Here is a 15,456-nt window from a genome sequence, read left to right as displayed (position 1 = left end):
TCTGCCCAGAACCAAAATAAAATGATGAACCTGAGAATGAGTACCACACATCTCCTTTAAAAGGTTTTATCTCACATTTGAGTGCACCATCTGGCCACCATCGGCAGCGTAGAGGACTCAGCTTCAGGCTGGGACCTCTCGCTCCTCGATCAAATCCACCATGTGCTCTATAATGTCAACGCAGGCACGAACGTACATACACAGGCTTTTACTACAGGGACAGTAAGTGCTGGCCAGTGAAGTCCTGCTGCCCATGTACTGTACACACACTGTACAGGGCACCTTCATTAAAGTTTCATTGCATGAAAGTCAAATGATGTTGGAACACTGAACCAGCTTCTCCATTTAGTGCTAGATCAAGGATTCAGACGCCAGAGAGTGAAATGGAACCCCTGATCCCTGGTTAATTTTTAAAAACTGATACCCAGAGTTTTACTGAGGCCGCCAAGGAGCCAAGTGACTGACTGACTGGCGTGTGTGTGTGTGTGTGAGAGAGAGAGAGAGAGAGAGAGATGGCGGTGGCGAGGAGGGGAGGCATAATGGTGTCCGCTGGAGCGCGGCCTTTTAGAGTTTAACTTGCCTATTATGGAGAGCAGGGCAGGCGGAGGAAGAGGACAGAGAGAATGCAACAGAGAAGGTTTCACTGTAAATGGACAGTAAAACGCTTCCGGCACACTAGACTTGAATCCACCATTAAATAATTGCGCGAGGAGAGGAATATATGACGGCATGTTACAGGCCATAAGCAATGCCTTCTTTCATGTCCGCCCTGCTTTTTAACCACTCATATGTCCCCGAACGGTTTCAGCCTGGTTTCAGGTTCACGTGAGGCTATGAGCAACCTTCATGTGGGGTCACTGGAGTCGGTTTACAGACGGAGATACAGCCAAAATACACAGACATATTAGCGAGTAGAGCCTGGAGGTAAAAAAAAAAATGCACTTTAAGACAGTTTTGATTCTCTAAAAAATTTAAAAAGGCTGTAGGTAAACACAAACACAGCACAAGGCAACATTTAAAGAACATGTATGCAAGCCAAATCATGGTCCCATTTCAGAGTTTCCATTGTCCACCTCCCTCCTCACATATTCACCTCCCTGAATCCAACTGAAAGGTTTTGCATGTCATATCCGCTCGTGGATGGAGATTAACCATCTGGAAAAAAAAAGGGGGAGAAAGTTTAATGAAATACGTTTTTTCACCCTTCTCCAATTCATTGTCTACGAGAGCATCTGCTTAAGCGCCTCATGTAAGATGTACCATGCTAGTTAATAACCAGCTCAGGGCTCTGGAGGCCCTCAGCTGAAGCGTGCTGTTTTGTCCAACCACTTTTTCTATTTTTAATAGGTTCCTGTACATGAGTCGGCCGTGGAGTATCTTTAAAACGCCTCTTTAAAAACGGCCTCTGTCCCGGGGTGGCCTCCAAAACGCATGCATTATTGAAGCATGCACCGGCCTTGTCCTCCGCACTTCCCCTCATCACTCAGTCCAGTTCAGCAAGCAGCAGCAGCTGCACGGCTCCCACAAGAGCCGGGAGAGGCGGAAGAAAACACGGCCAGAGTGTTCAGAGCTCAGAGACCTGCTGTATGAGTACGGAGGTGGAGGAAAGAGGAGCAGTTGCGGGTCAGAACATCGACCCTCCCTCTCAAGTTCACATCGCTACTGAGGTTCAGATGTTTTTTGTTCAGCTCATGAAGCTCATGATTGAGGTGATTCATTCTGGTGCGTTGAATAAAAATTACCCAAAATTGTCAGTGAACTCAAAGGAAAGATAACTCAATAGCAAAAAATATTAATATCTCAAATCATTTAGTCTCAACAATGTGCTCTTTAAAGGGGCAATATGTAAGAAATTAAAACAGAGAATTTTAATATTTACAAGATTAGTGAGGTAACAATACAAACTCAGAAATATATATTTTTTCCTATAACTAAACCAAACAGAATACAATTGTGTTGTCATCCCCAAAACTACATAGTGCACCTTTAATCCAACATCATCACCTTTGGCCTTTTCGTCCTCTCTGCACACACAAACACATGCACGCGCACACACGCTATCAAACCTGATGGTGAGCGGCAGGAGAGAACAGAGAGAGGGCAGAGGGAAGAGGTTGAGAGCTGTGTAAATGGTCAATTGGCTTAACTCAGTGGTGTCTTGTTCTTGGTGTGACCATGTCAGTGGGCAATGTGCAAATGTGCACTCTTTTGATTTCCCTGATGTAATCCTCTGCGGCACACTGGTCGCCCGTAAAGCCCCGGGGAGGAGAGATGAGTGAGACGCGGGACGGTGTTTGTTCTGGGATTAAGATATCACTTCCTTGCGTCCGTTCATTCAAATGTCACGTGCACACATGCAGAGGAGGAGTTCAAACACTGTATGTATGAGTATGAATGCACACAAACACACACAAACACACACACACAAGAGCATTAGTCACTCACACACACAAACACACACACACACACACACACACACACACACACTTCTGACCCTGTATTCACAGCATCTCTCTCTGAGTCTAGTAGCTGTCTCATTATGTTACACTGCCATCTAGTGATCTATATTAACTCACATTGACTGGAGTAATAACACACTTGTATATCACTTTGAACACATTCATTATAGCTAAGAAAGGAACAAGTAGGTTTTACTGAAACGCACAAACAATTTAAAAGAGACAGCCCTCTCAGATCTGACACAGCTGCAGGAGACACATATGAAAGCACTGGGACGTTACAGGTCCCATATTGCAGAAAGGGAGATTTCATGTCTTTTTTTATTCTTAAAACAGATCCAGGTGAAACGCAAACAGATTTGTGTATATTCGAAACTGTGACTTCAAGCAAGCCGTCAGAACTTCTGTACGATTCTGATGTCACCACGTCCCAAGCACAGCTGTGGACACAAAAGAGGCACTCAAACAGTGCGCTAGACAGACGATGAATGGATGGTATGAGGAAGAAATAATGTGTTTTTAAGCATGTAAATGGATTTTCTAGTAGATAACCTAAACAAAAGTATGAGCCTGAAAATGAGCTTAATGTGGGACCTATAAGTCAAAAAGAATTTCAATCTCTATTCTTGCACAAGATCTTTCTATCTTAAGATAACCCTCATGCCCTCAAGATAAGCTTACAAAGTGACCAGAAAACAAAACATAAGACGTATCTATTAAAATCTGATCAAGATGCACAAGAATAATTGACAATTCGTTTAATAACTCCCAACAAATTAGTTGATATGAATAAATAAATAAATGAATAAATAATAATCTTGCATGTCATCAAATTTTCTTGTTCATCGCGTAATTTCAAATAACATATTCAAATGTTTGGAAATATTTCCATCACTATTCAAACGTGAGTCCTATCAAAAGAGTGCCTTACTTTAACCACAAGGGGTCATCATGAGCCCAAGGTTGGAAATCTGACTTAATTTATGAAAAGATCAGATGGAACTGAACAAAACTGAAGGACAATCACACAAAAAAAGGAGTGCAAGCATCTGGCATGCTTTCCCTCCCAAAGCATTACATGGAAAACTATTCATTATATAGCTTTATACATCCACTCACAAGCCCCTCTTGTTGTCTATACAAGCTGCTAATGGCATTCATGGCTTCCAGATCCATTCCAGCAGCTACATGTGCGTGTGTGTGTGTCAAGTCAAGTGTACAATAAATTACAAATGGTGTATAGAGAAGCTTTAAGGTCACTGACACATATCCCCCCCTCTATGCCTATCTCTCATTGTGCGGTGAAATTATACCCGTGGCATGTTTTCTGCATTTCTCACTCCAAAATTGCTTTGGCTGAAACCCAGGAGCGTTTGAAGTGCAGCGGAGAAGCTAATCAAGCAGCAAGTGAACGGCAACAAAGCAAAAAGAGACTTCAAGCAGCTGCCACTGCTGTGGGTGAGAGAAAAAATAACAACAAGAGGAGTCCACAGCTTGGAAACCAGTCTAGTGTAAGTTATCAGGAGGAGAGGGAGGGATGGGAGACAGAGGGAAGGACACAGAGAAAGAGAGAACTACCATTATTTGTTGTCATTTCTTTTCACAGTGAATGAACTCAAGAAAGAGTGAACAACAATTAAGATTCTGAAAGTCATCCAAGACTGTACTGGTATTACATCCTCGAGAAAACAACGTCACTTTTTCATTAACTTGTACATTTTCAGGAGGTTTTCTCCCCTTAAATCTCCTGGAGAAGTCAATGTGGACGCCAGGTAAATCAGCATTCTAACATAAAATACTACAGACCTTAAGCATGTTAATCACTGTGACATTAAATGCAGTAATTAACAAAAACAGCTTTCATTACTTATAGAAAAGACTATCATCTTGAGGTTGGAAATTTTAGGATTTATTCCAAATGTATAACTGACTCTACTATATGTGTATATAATAAACTGTATCTGTAATACTTAAGTAGGTGGGTATCGAACTCTATTATAATGTAATCATTTAAATGATGTTTATCTTTTCATTCAGTTGCAGATTATGTTTCTTTTTGTAACCCATCTGCTTTTACTGCGCTGCGGTTGGTTTGTATATTTGCATGACGGCCCTCATGCAAAGAAAAATTCAAAATGGACCTTCCTGTGTAAGCAGGACGGATGAATGAAGCTATTCACCTCGCTCACTGTATGATTAAAGATATGGTACGTAACATTTCTGCATTGAATTTTGTTGAGTCGTTTGTAAATCGTCCCAAAAGTTTTTTAACAATGTTCAAATCCAGAGAAATCCATCAGAGCTGCGTTTTCATCTGTTCGCCTTTAACTTTAAGAATCGAGGGACAGTGAACGTGACTTAACGTAACCTTGACATAACTTTAAAACATTACCTCCTCTGTGAACATCCGTGAACAATGAAGACAACGACTCCCATGATCCCACACTCCTCACATTTTTGTTTTGTTTGGATTGAGAGACCGTCAGTGGCAAAAATTGACTGACTGAGCAATTCACTCACTTGTCCCTCAACTTGACAAAGATGTCTTCATGAAGTTCATTTCTTTTTGTAACCCACTTCATGTATGACTTGGATTTAATGTACTTACCTGCCTCCTTCACCACAGTTCTCCTGCTGGAGCGTCAGAGCCTTCACTGTCATCTTGTTCCTGTCTTTACACACATGCAGTTACACTCTCTGACCACCGAGTGGAAGCAGTGTTCAGCTCAAACAGCTCATTTATTCGAAGCCCTGCCCCCCCCCCCCCCCGAAATTATGGAGAAAAACCAACTACTCAGCTTTCATCACGTCTGCTCTTGAGGTTTTGTTACACTTTAAACAAATCTACACAGCACTAAGTGGAGTGAACACAGTGCGACCGTGTGTGTCTATACAGTACGTGAGGGGAAGAGCGGGCATCCATTTCTCGGGTCATGTTGTGTTTGTTGGTGTCGCAGGATCGTATGAAGCATGTTTATCAAGCAGAGGCCTTCATTTATACTCACCTTGACTTCCTTTTCTCCTCCACTTACAGATCGGCTGCTATGGTTACAACCTTCCCACCTCAAGTACGAGGGATACATGTTGGAGGCCATATTTCACAAACAAACCCCGGACTTTGCTTATTTTCCTGTTCTTTTCCTTTTTTCTTTTCTTTTCTTTTCTTTTCTTTACTTTTACTTTATGACAGTACAAGACTTTTTTTTTTCACGTTACACCTACTACTTCAGTTGCAGTCTACACATGGCTATGTGTTGTAGCCGACGATATGCAAGTCTTGTCTGCATGTTGGCTGTATGCTGAGTCAACGGTCTGGCAGGTTGAACCCGTTAGTGTGTTTAGCTGGAAACAGAAGAACCTGCACCGTACACACTCAGACAGACAGGCATAGTGTGCACAATCAACACCGATACCGATTGATCCAAATTAAAGGGAAGTCCCCCGCCTCCACTCCTGAGTTGGAACAGACGGGCCTGTAAGCAGGATGTGAAGTTGAGTGAGTTGCGTAACCTTTAATAGCTTAGAGCAACAAATAGTTGGGTAACGGCGAGTAAAGGTTCAACACCTCTCTTTACAAGAAACAAGAACATAATTTGATTGAGTTCACACGGGGCATGTAAGGAAAACGATTACAGCACACGAAACAAAGCAAGACTCTGTAAGAACGTAACACTTAACAGGGGCAGGAACTGTTTGCCAAATTACGCTGTAATTGAGGTATTCATGGAAACAATATGTAGAGTTAATACAAAATAACACATGTAGCTGCATTAGAATCCCTTTGCAGGAAACAAATGATGGAATTCACTCCGTCACTATTATCCTCCCATGACTACTTGTCCTGATGAGCCTGAAGTCTTTGTATCAGCATGCAGAACTTGTCATGGTGACTCGGCTTTTCTCGTGAACTGCTGACATTAAAACCCTTTCAGACTTCCTCATAACCATACTGGCATCAGGCTAGTTTCAAGGTGACATGACGTCAACATAATGTCAACAACCTGAAATGTGTGTTGAACCCAGTCAGTCAAAGATTTTCAGCAGACTATACAGCACAACTGTATGAAGAGTTTTATTGTTGACCACAAGCGCATCAACAGTCGAAATGCAGCTGTTTTGGCAGGAATCCTTTACGTGTTGTCATTTTCTACTGCTCAGTGAGGCGAAATCATAAAAAAAAAAAAAACTATCGAAGGAAACTAGAATGAGTACTATGATGTTCTGGTTGTCATAACCATTGTGATAAAATGGCAGTCGTTCAGTGGACTTTGTGTTGTAATAACGGCTTGAGTTTCACAAAGGTGTTTCCTGTTGGTCCTGTGTTTTGATTTGATGTCGTCATGGTGAAGCTGAAGGAAGCTTAAGAAAATATAAATAAACCAAAAAGTGAAAAAAAAACATTTCATCAAAAGCTTGTATGTTTTTGTAATATCAGATATCTACCACTAACAATAATGAAAAGGGGAACTAAACTGATGAATGGACTAGTTTTACAACAATTTATCTGAGTGACACTCTGCACTGCTAGTTGATATAACATCAAGTAAAAAAGGCTGGATGGGCCGAACGTAAAATACAGCGCACTATGAAAATCTTGTGCATGATTTAACCTGCCCTTTGGTGTTCAGAGTGAACACCCAGTGAAAGCATAAAGAATGGTGTAGTTAATCTTTGCGCTGGACAGATTTAATGGAGCGGTGTCAAGTGACAATAGCTGGAAAAGCCATCGGAGTGAACCTAATGCGATCAGAATAGCCCGTGTCTGTCTCCCATCTAGGAATTTACAGTAGGGGGGAGGGAAAAAGCCCAGGTGAGCCTTTATTCACCCCAAGCGCACACACACACACACACACACACACACACACACACACACATACACACACACATGCACAGTGAAAGCACACATTCACCATAACGAAAACCTTTTCTTCTTGACCTTTTATACCAAAACATGCTCAGACGAAGACACTTTAGCCACCTGAAACTTCTACTGTTTGCACAGCAACACCTCTAAGTACCTCTATTTAGTCATTTATGAGTGGAACACAGACATTCAATAAACTATAATGACATTTGATGTGTTAACTGATGTATTTGTCAACAATGATATATCCTCCTTAGGGCACGCATAAATGCCTTATGGAAATGTCACATGTGAGATTTTCGTATGTAAGCTAATATTTTACTTTTTTACCCCAAGTATGGATGCAAATTACACTTTCTATGAAGCCCATGTAAATGATACATTATAAAACATAATGAACATACTTATAATGCATTATAACATTAATCACACTGTATAATCACAGTTATAAGTACTCATAGCTAACTCAGTTATAACTCATTGTAGCACCAATGTCTGAAATGCAATAAAAGCAATCTTATAATACACTACAGTGTGCCTCTACTGTTAGCAATCATACATATTCAGAGTGATTTATAACTATAATCAACCATATTAAGTATTTTATCAGTGTCAGTATTCCAGAATTCCATTTTATAACAGACATCAATACATTATAGTGTGGTTATAAGTTACTGTAATTGGCCATTGTGGGCTTTTGGTCAAGTAATGAAATCCCTGTGTTACAGGCAGATGTTACACATTACAAGCTGGTTATAAGACACTATAATTGGTTATTATTCCCTTTAAGTAGAGTGAGAAAAAAGTGGAATCAGTGCACAAAATGATGTAGCATGTATTAATACCTTATACTAATGTTTACAATATATTATATACATTGTGTTATAATTATTGTACAAAAGTAAGAATATTCATGAGTGCTTGAAACTATGATAATACAGTGCTATGGGTGTATTATAACTCATTATTGGTATGTGTTAAAATGAATCATAGACATGAGCTTTATAATGCGTAATAGAATTGATTATGATGTGTTTCAACTGAGGATTTTAATACACTATGATCCATGAAAAACAATGAGTGACCAGCAATTATTAAGTATCAGTACTTGACTTCATTATAAAATGCTTTATAATAATTGTAATACAGCATTGTGAATGTAAATGATTGCATATAAGTATAGGCACACTATAATGCATAACATGTTTGTTTTTAATGTATAATAGCCATTGGCATAATAATGAGTAATTGATATCACACTTAAGTGCACTTAGAGGGTCTGAATTGTGATTATACAGCATTATAGGTGCATTTAACATATTATAACGTCATTAGGGTCATAATGAGTTATGAATATTTCTATGAAGCTTTATGAATATTTCTGAGTGCTTATAACTTTGATTACACAGCGCTTTTATTTTATTTTACCACGCCAATGGTGCAAGAGAATGTCTTAGAAGTATTAGAAGTTCGTAATGTCTTTTGATGTATTATAGACATGTCCCTTATACAAAAGTCTTACAACATAATCAATATATGTTTTCACATGTGAATCATATACGACCAGATGTGATTGGAAACGTGTAAACGATTTTTCACAGGAGAAGTTTTACTAGTTGCACATTAATAATCACTTTGTTGTAACCAGCTTCATTATAGTGTGTTATAATCATTAATGACATTGTGTGTATTCTGCTAACACATGGTAAATAAGGGGACTTCATGTTTTCACTGTTGTGCTGTTTAAAAATTAAACGTGTGTGACTGAAGCCAAACATGTCAAACGTTTTACTGTGCATGTCTGATATGTTTCTCCTGGTCTCGGGGCTCAGGAGTGGGCTGCAGAGATGGAAGTCAGGACTCGGTCTGCCAGCTGACCTCTTACTCGAGCACAGGGCGCCCGCAGTGTGCGTATGTGTTTGTGAGAGTGTGTGTTTTGTAACAGTACGCGTCCAGCACACAGGGAGTGCATTAATGCTCGTACTCCCCTGGCCATCCCTCTCTCTCTCTCTCTCTCTCTCCCTCTCTTTTTCCTGACCGTAACTCTACACCGTGCACCCCCCCATCAACCCCCTCCTCCTCCGCCCCCTCCTCCTCCTCACTCCCCAAGCCCCCTGCTGTTTTATCCTGTTTTATGGGACACACCTGACACACCTTAAAATGCATAATGGCCGAGGAGAGGCTGAAATCAGTGTGCTCATCAATAACCACACTCCTGCGTTTGACCTCAGAAGCGTTGAAAAACCAAAGAGAACCAAAAGAAAAAGAGGTTTTACAAGAAAGTTTTACAAGAAAGTGAAATATCAGCGGTGCAATCTTGCAAAACAGGGCTTTTTATTTGCAGTACTGGTATTTACAAAATGTTTTTTTTTTTAGCCATTGATTTGTCATAGGCTGATCATTTTAAAGGCCAAATGTAGAAATCAATCAGTTTGAAGCATTTTGTTTGTCTCAACTGATCATAATTGAAAAGTACGCTCTACACTGCTTTGGTTATGAAGATTGCTGATGTAAACAAACATTGCTCCAAATGTTACCGCTGCCGGGGGAAACTCATGTCAACATTCAGATTGCCTTTAATATTTACATTTTTACTCCCAGGTTGGATGAGGCTCTATAAGGACGAGGATGTTTGTAATACAAACCATATTCTACACAGTTACACTACTAATAAACCTTGATTTTATCCCTCTGTCTTTCTGGGTGTTCCTCGTAGCTCTTGGCCTGGACATGTGCACCATTTCATGTCTTCATGTGTGCCCCCAGAAATCACTGGCTCTGCGCTGCCTGTCAGCATTGCTGAATCAGCCAAGAGCAGACTGTCTGTGAACCATTTACATTGGAATCCATGTTATATTTAGAACTACTTCAGCTCAGGCAGGCGTTTTTCCACCCATACATTGAGGATTTATTTCATACAAGAATCACAACGAAGCCATTTGGAATAATTTTCATGAGATAAATCAGCCACATTTAAAAAAAAAAAAAAAATGGTATGAAATTGATACCAAAATGAATTTACGTAAGGGGTTATTATATAGCTTAATGCAGATACATCATGTTTCATACTTATTCTAAAAATAATCAAGGTAGAAGGGAGATTTTGTGTTTTTTGGGGGGATTATACCTTTTATAGCAAGACATTTGCTGCCTACTGTCTCACATTATCCAGTCATGTTTTTTAGATTATCAAAGAGGAATTTCAGTTCATGTCATGTTATTCCCATTCAACAGGAAGAAGTTTCATATGTGGTGGTGAACGGCCTGCTGTTACAACCAGGGGAAGAAGAAAAGAGTTTGCAATTCTCAATAACTAAAGTTGACATACAGTTCAGCGCAGAGGCAGTAGAAGTGGATCAAATTGAACACCACCTGATAAAATGTGTGTTTTGATGTAACATCTCGGGCTTTCATTTAAAAAGAAAACCAAAAAAATCCAGTACATCTCTTTACGTGTTGCCACAGTTTGAAATAATTTAACGGTGGTCATGTTGCAACCAGTTGATATTCCTCTCTGTCGTCTGACTCAAACAGTTTCCACTTTGCAGCCGCAGTATATCAGTAATGCGGATCCCAGCTGTCTCAGTCCCTTGTTAGTAAAACCGAAAATCTCTCCAAGCAACAAGTGGCATGAATCATTAACTTTTCACACCTGATGTCTTAATTTGTTTCAGAAATAGTCGTACTGCAGTATCATCCTCACAGACACTCATCTTTTATTTATTTTTTACATTTATTTCTACCATTTACTGGGTCAATCAGAGCCATTTTCACATTTCTCTGTTAGATCATTCATTTTAAGCAGCAGCAGATTCATCTTCAAACCGAGACGGTAGTTTGACAAACCGTCCATGACCCTGTGAATCCCTTCCAGCTTTGAGGCTGCTGCTATAAAAGTTTGACCTCTGACCTCCCTGAAGGGGGTCTAAGTGAAAAGAGAATTTCCCCACTGGGACTAATAACGTGCCACATTAGAACTATCATCACCGTACCTGACATTTCCACGGAGCGTCTCGACATCACTCAACAGAATAGACTAAAGATTAAATGAATATGTGGCACTGAGTATATTGTGCTGAACAATATGAAACTGTGCTTTAAACAAACCGAGGGACGACATGTTCACGCACTCAACTAAGACGATTATCTAAACTCAACATATCTCTTAAAGTAGTTTTGAATATGGCAGCTGTTTGTTTGTTTGTTTTGTCTTGGCCAAATAAAATGCCATTTAAGCCAGTTAATCAATTATGATCATCTGCTGTTCTATACAAATATTACTTTAGCAATCTTCCCAGCATCACTGTCATTATGTGCTTACGGAGGATGACAAATTAAAATTAAGTCCAAATGAGGGCAGGGTTCTAAAATTGTTTCCTGCTCTACAAAAATAGGTTTAAAAGCAAAAATTAATATTACATGTGCTCCGAATTGCAAAGTTAACACCCCCGTAAAAAAGAACATTTTTATACCAATTTACATTTAGAAATTGTTGTATTTTAATGAACTCGCCCCACTTCAAAGATCCTCACATAATTAATTACCAACACTGTATGACAGTATGATATCAGCTTAATGTTTTCATACGACTTTACTGTTTTTTTTACCTAATTTTATTTCCACAATAATTAATTAGAGATCCAGACCTGACAGCTCCACATAATCGCTGATAAAAACAACAACATAAGGGGGGAACGAAGGAAGCTGCTGTGATTGACAGGTCCGTAATTTAAATGATTTTTAAAATCGCATTATAATAAACTGAGAAACTTTCAAATTAAAAGTCATCTTGTTTGATCTGATACGAAAATTGGCTGAATGTCTTCGGCTGCCATTTCATGAGACAGAAATGAAGCTAAACATAAAAACAAAATGTGATTTAGCTGCACGATGCAAATAAAAAAAGCTGAGTGGGGCAAAAAAAAAAAAAAAAATACAAAAGCGTCCCAGCTGCTACGATCTGCAGCCCCGGCCACAGCAGCTGTGCTTGATATAAAGTCATAAATCGATGTGGCGATTAAATAACGATCAAATCTCCATTATTCAGTCAAGCAGCATGGAAAACAGTGTTCGTAAAAGGGCCATTTTGCGCTAATAAATGGACGGTGATGTAATTATGATGACAATAATCTGTTTGCCCGGGCCTATCGCTCATGGAGCACAAGCAGATCTCGGGTCAGAACAACTCTGGCTGCTTAATTTCCCATAAAAGTGAATGGATGTGATCTTTACAAGGCCAGGGCTGCACATTCTCTCCTCATTGTGATTTTTCTTCCCGAGGCAAAGTGGCAAGCTAACTCTCCACGAGTCTTGTTTGCCTAAAGTTTTCTGAACACTTAACATTTAATCCCCGCAACATCCTCATGAATCGCGGCGACCTAACGGGCAGATGTCGGAGAAAGAGAAAAAAAACACATGACAAGTTCACACCTGTCTGTTTGCGCGGATTCCTCCGCTGCCATTGTTCCCATGAGCCAGCTTGGCAGAGTCCAAATCAGCGTTTATAACCAGCGCCGCCTTGTTAAGACTTTTCTTCAATGCGGGCGGATTTTCCTTACATCATCTGCCCGAGAAAAATGTTTAATAGCCTCCCCTCCCCTCTCCGGGCACACATGGCGCACTCACGGTGCCAGTTCAAGTTCACGTTTCAAGCCTTATGGGAAACAACAGAGAGCGAAAGTGCGAGGAGACGAACAATCACAACTCCTCGCGGGGTTACAGGGTTGGTTTGGGGAGAGACCAACTATTCCGTGTTCTGTCTCCTGAACCAGCCACTATTACAGGCTTGTTTTGAGTGGAGCCATATGCAGCGAAGTCCTCGTTAATTATAAACCGTGCGCCTTTTTTCTTTTGGAGATGCATGCGTAAATGACCTCTGTGCGCCAGCAAGGTGCGAGCGATCCTTCGCCATTTACAGACAGCTCACACACTCCTTGTGCACGCTTTTCATAGTTGCACTCCCATCCCATCAGAGGACCTCAATATCCATCCGCTTTGGTTCCCGTATTAAAGGAAAAATAAATCCAAACCAGCCAATTAATACACCGCAAACCTTCAGCCACATTTTGCGTATTTGCTATTTTTTCCCAAACAAGGGATTTTTTCAGGGGACGTTTGGACAATTTGCAGGTTGCAAAAAATTGCATTTACCAAGGAGCGGTGTTTACGTCAACAAAACAAGATATTTAGGACTAGACATTGGGACTATTTGCAGCCAAGACATCGATATTTTTAAGGAGGCGCTGGGACAATATGCATGCAGACAAAAAAAGGATTTTCACCAAGTTGTCAGGACATTTTCCAGCTGTGCTGATGGCAACAAAAGAAGATATTTAGGACGAGAAGTCGGGACAATTTGCAATCCCGGTTGGCTTTTGCACACATTTGGTGTGAGATGATAACACAACAAAGAGAAATTTACAAATATAACACAAAAATACACCATTATATTATTATTGTGACCACACTGTACTGAACCTGCAGCCGGAAAACAGCTGCAAAGTATTGCAGCTTCTAAAGAAAATATAAAAATGTTGTTATGAAATGTTGTTAAAATATGTTGTTTTTAATTTTTAATCCATGCGTAAAGTTCGGGCAGCTAACTGTGTGCGTGTGTGTGTGTGTGTGCGTGCGTGTGGTGGTGGTGGTGGGGGTGTTGTTGAAGGTGTTGCACGGCTGAAGCTGTTCAAACAAAGTGTCTTCTTTCAGCGCCCGTTTCCAGTTCTGTGTTGTTGTATTTCTTCTCTCTCCGCCGAACACTAGGGCACTTTTGTTCTCCTCAGCCGAGCGCGGAAAGATAAGGTGTCATCACTTGAACATCAAGGTCCCCCCCACACCCACAAACACCACCCCAGTTGGGAAAAGCTCGTATGAATTTCGCCCCAGCTCTGCCTGTAATGGCCACATGTCTCGCTCGATTTATGTTGTTTTTGCAAAGCACCGGATTAAGTGTCGATTTTTTTTGTATAACATTGGCAATGGAGGCTCGGGTGAACTTTGACCTCAAATCGGCGAACTTCATTTAAAAAACGGCTAAATCAAATTCAGACATTCTAAAATCCTCACTTATCTAACAGATAAATGCGCTAACTCTAAATTATATTCCCTGGATTGAAAGGCTTTGCCTTCGGCATACGTCACATTTCCTCTTTCCACACATTTCCAAACTTTTTAGCCACTTTAAACCCAGTTCTTCTCGCATTTCCATTCAAAAGGCCAAGGACACACAAGCCTGGGAGGGAATGACTCGTGGAGAATTGTGGGAGAAACAGACTTCCCCTTGCAGCATTTATGATTAGATAGTAGATAATCCCGGGATATCGACCCGTGCACGCCGGCAGGCTGCCCACACATAAAGAACAATATCCCCTTTCTTGGAGGAGCGTATGTGTCAGGGGCTAAGAGCTCTTAATTTTTTTAGGTAATGCCATCTGATTATACATTACCCCCCCCCCCCCCCCCCCCACAACGTTATTAGGAAAACTGGTGGTTCAGCGCACAATGAACGACAACAACAACAACAACAAAAAACACAGAAGTTTTGAACCAGGGCTCACCACAGCCAGCCCTGTGTGTCGTTTGGATACACAGTTGTAGTTACAGTCACTGGAATTAGACCTATTAGAAAAAGAAAAATCCTCAACTAAAAGTGTAAGGAAATAATTAACCGCCCCCCCCCCCAAACACACACACGCTTCCCAGTAAACGCACCTCCTCCAATGGTGAGACATTCGCCTGCAGCTGTCTGAGAATACTCGCTGTCTTGAGATACTTTTTTTTTTTTTTTTTTTTTAAACGTCACGCTCCGAAGACAGGATGTAAACAAACCGGTGGTCGACAAAAAGAAAGAAAGAAAAAAAAAGAAATCCAGAATCGATTTTTTTAATCCATGTATTTCTTTCTCTTTTTATTGTAAAGGGTATATGAAACTATAGGTGAGTCGTATTTTTTTTTTTATGTTTCATCATTTTATCGCAAAGTTTACATGCAGTCTCTTTCTCCAAATGAAAATGCAAATAATAATAATAATAATAATAATATCAAGAGATTAAGATATTTCATCTTATCAGGGCTCTTATAAGACACTTGAGAATATCGTCCCCCATCTTTTTTCTCCCAACCCCCTCCTCAGAA

The sequence above is a fragment of the Sparus aurata genome, chromosome 15, assembly GCF_900880675.1.
Source record: "Sparus aurata chromosome 15, fSpaAur1.1, whole genome shotgun sequence".
Classification (NCBI taxonomy): domain Eukaryota; kingdom Metazoa; phylum Chordata; class Actinopteri; order Spariformes; family Sparidae; genus Sparus; species Sparus aurata.
The sequence above is the reverse complement of the archived record's forward strand: the minus strand, read 5'-3'. Positions refer to the sequence as shown.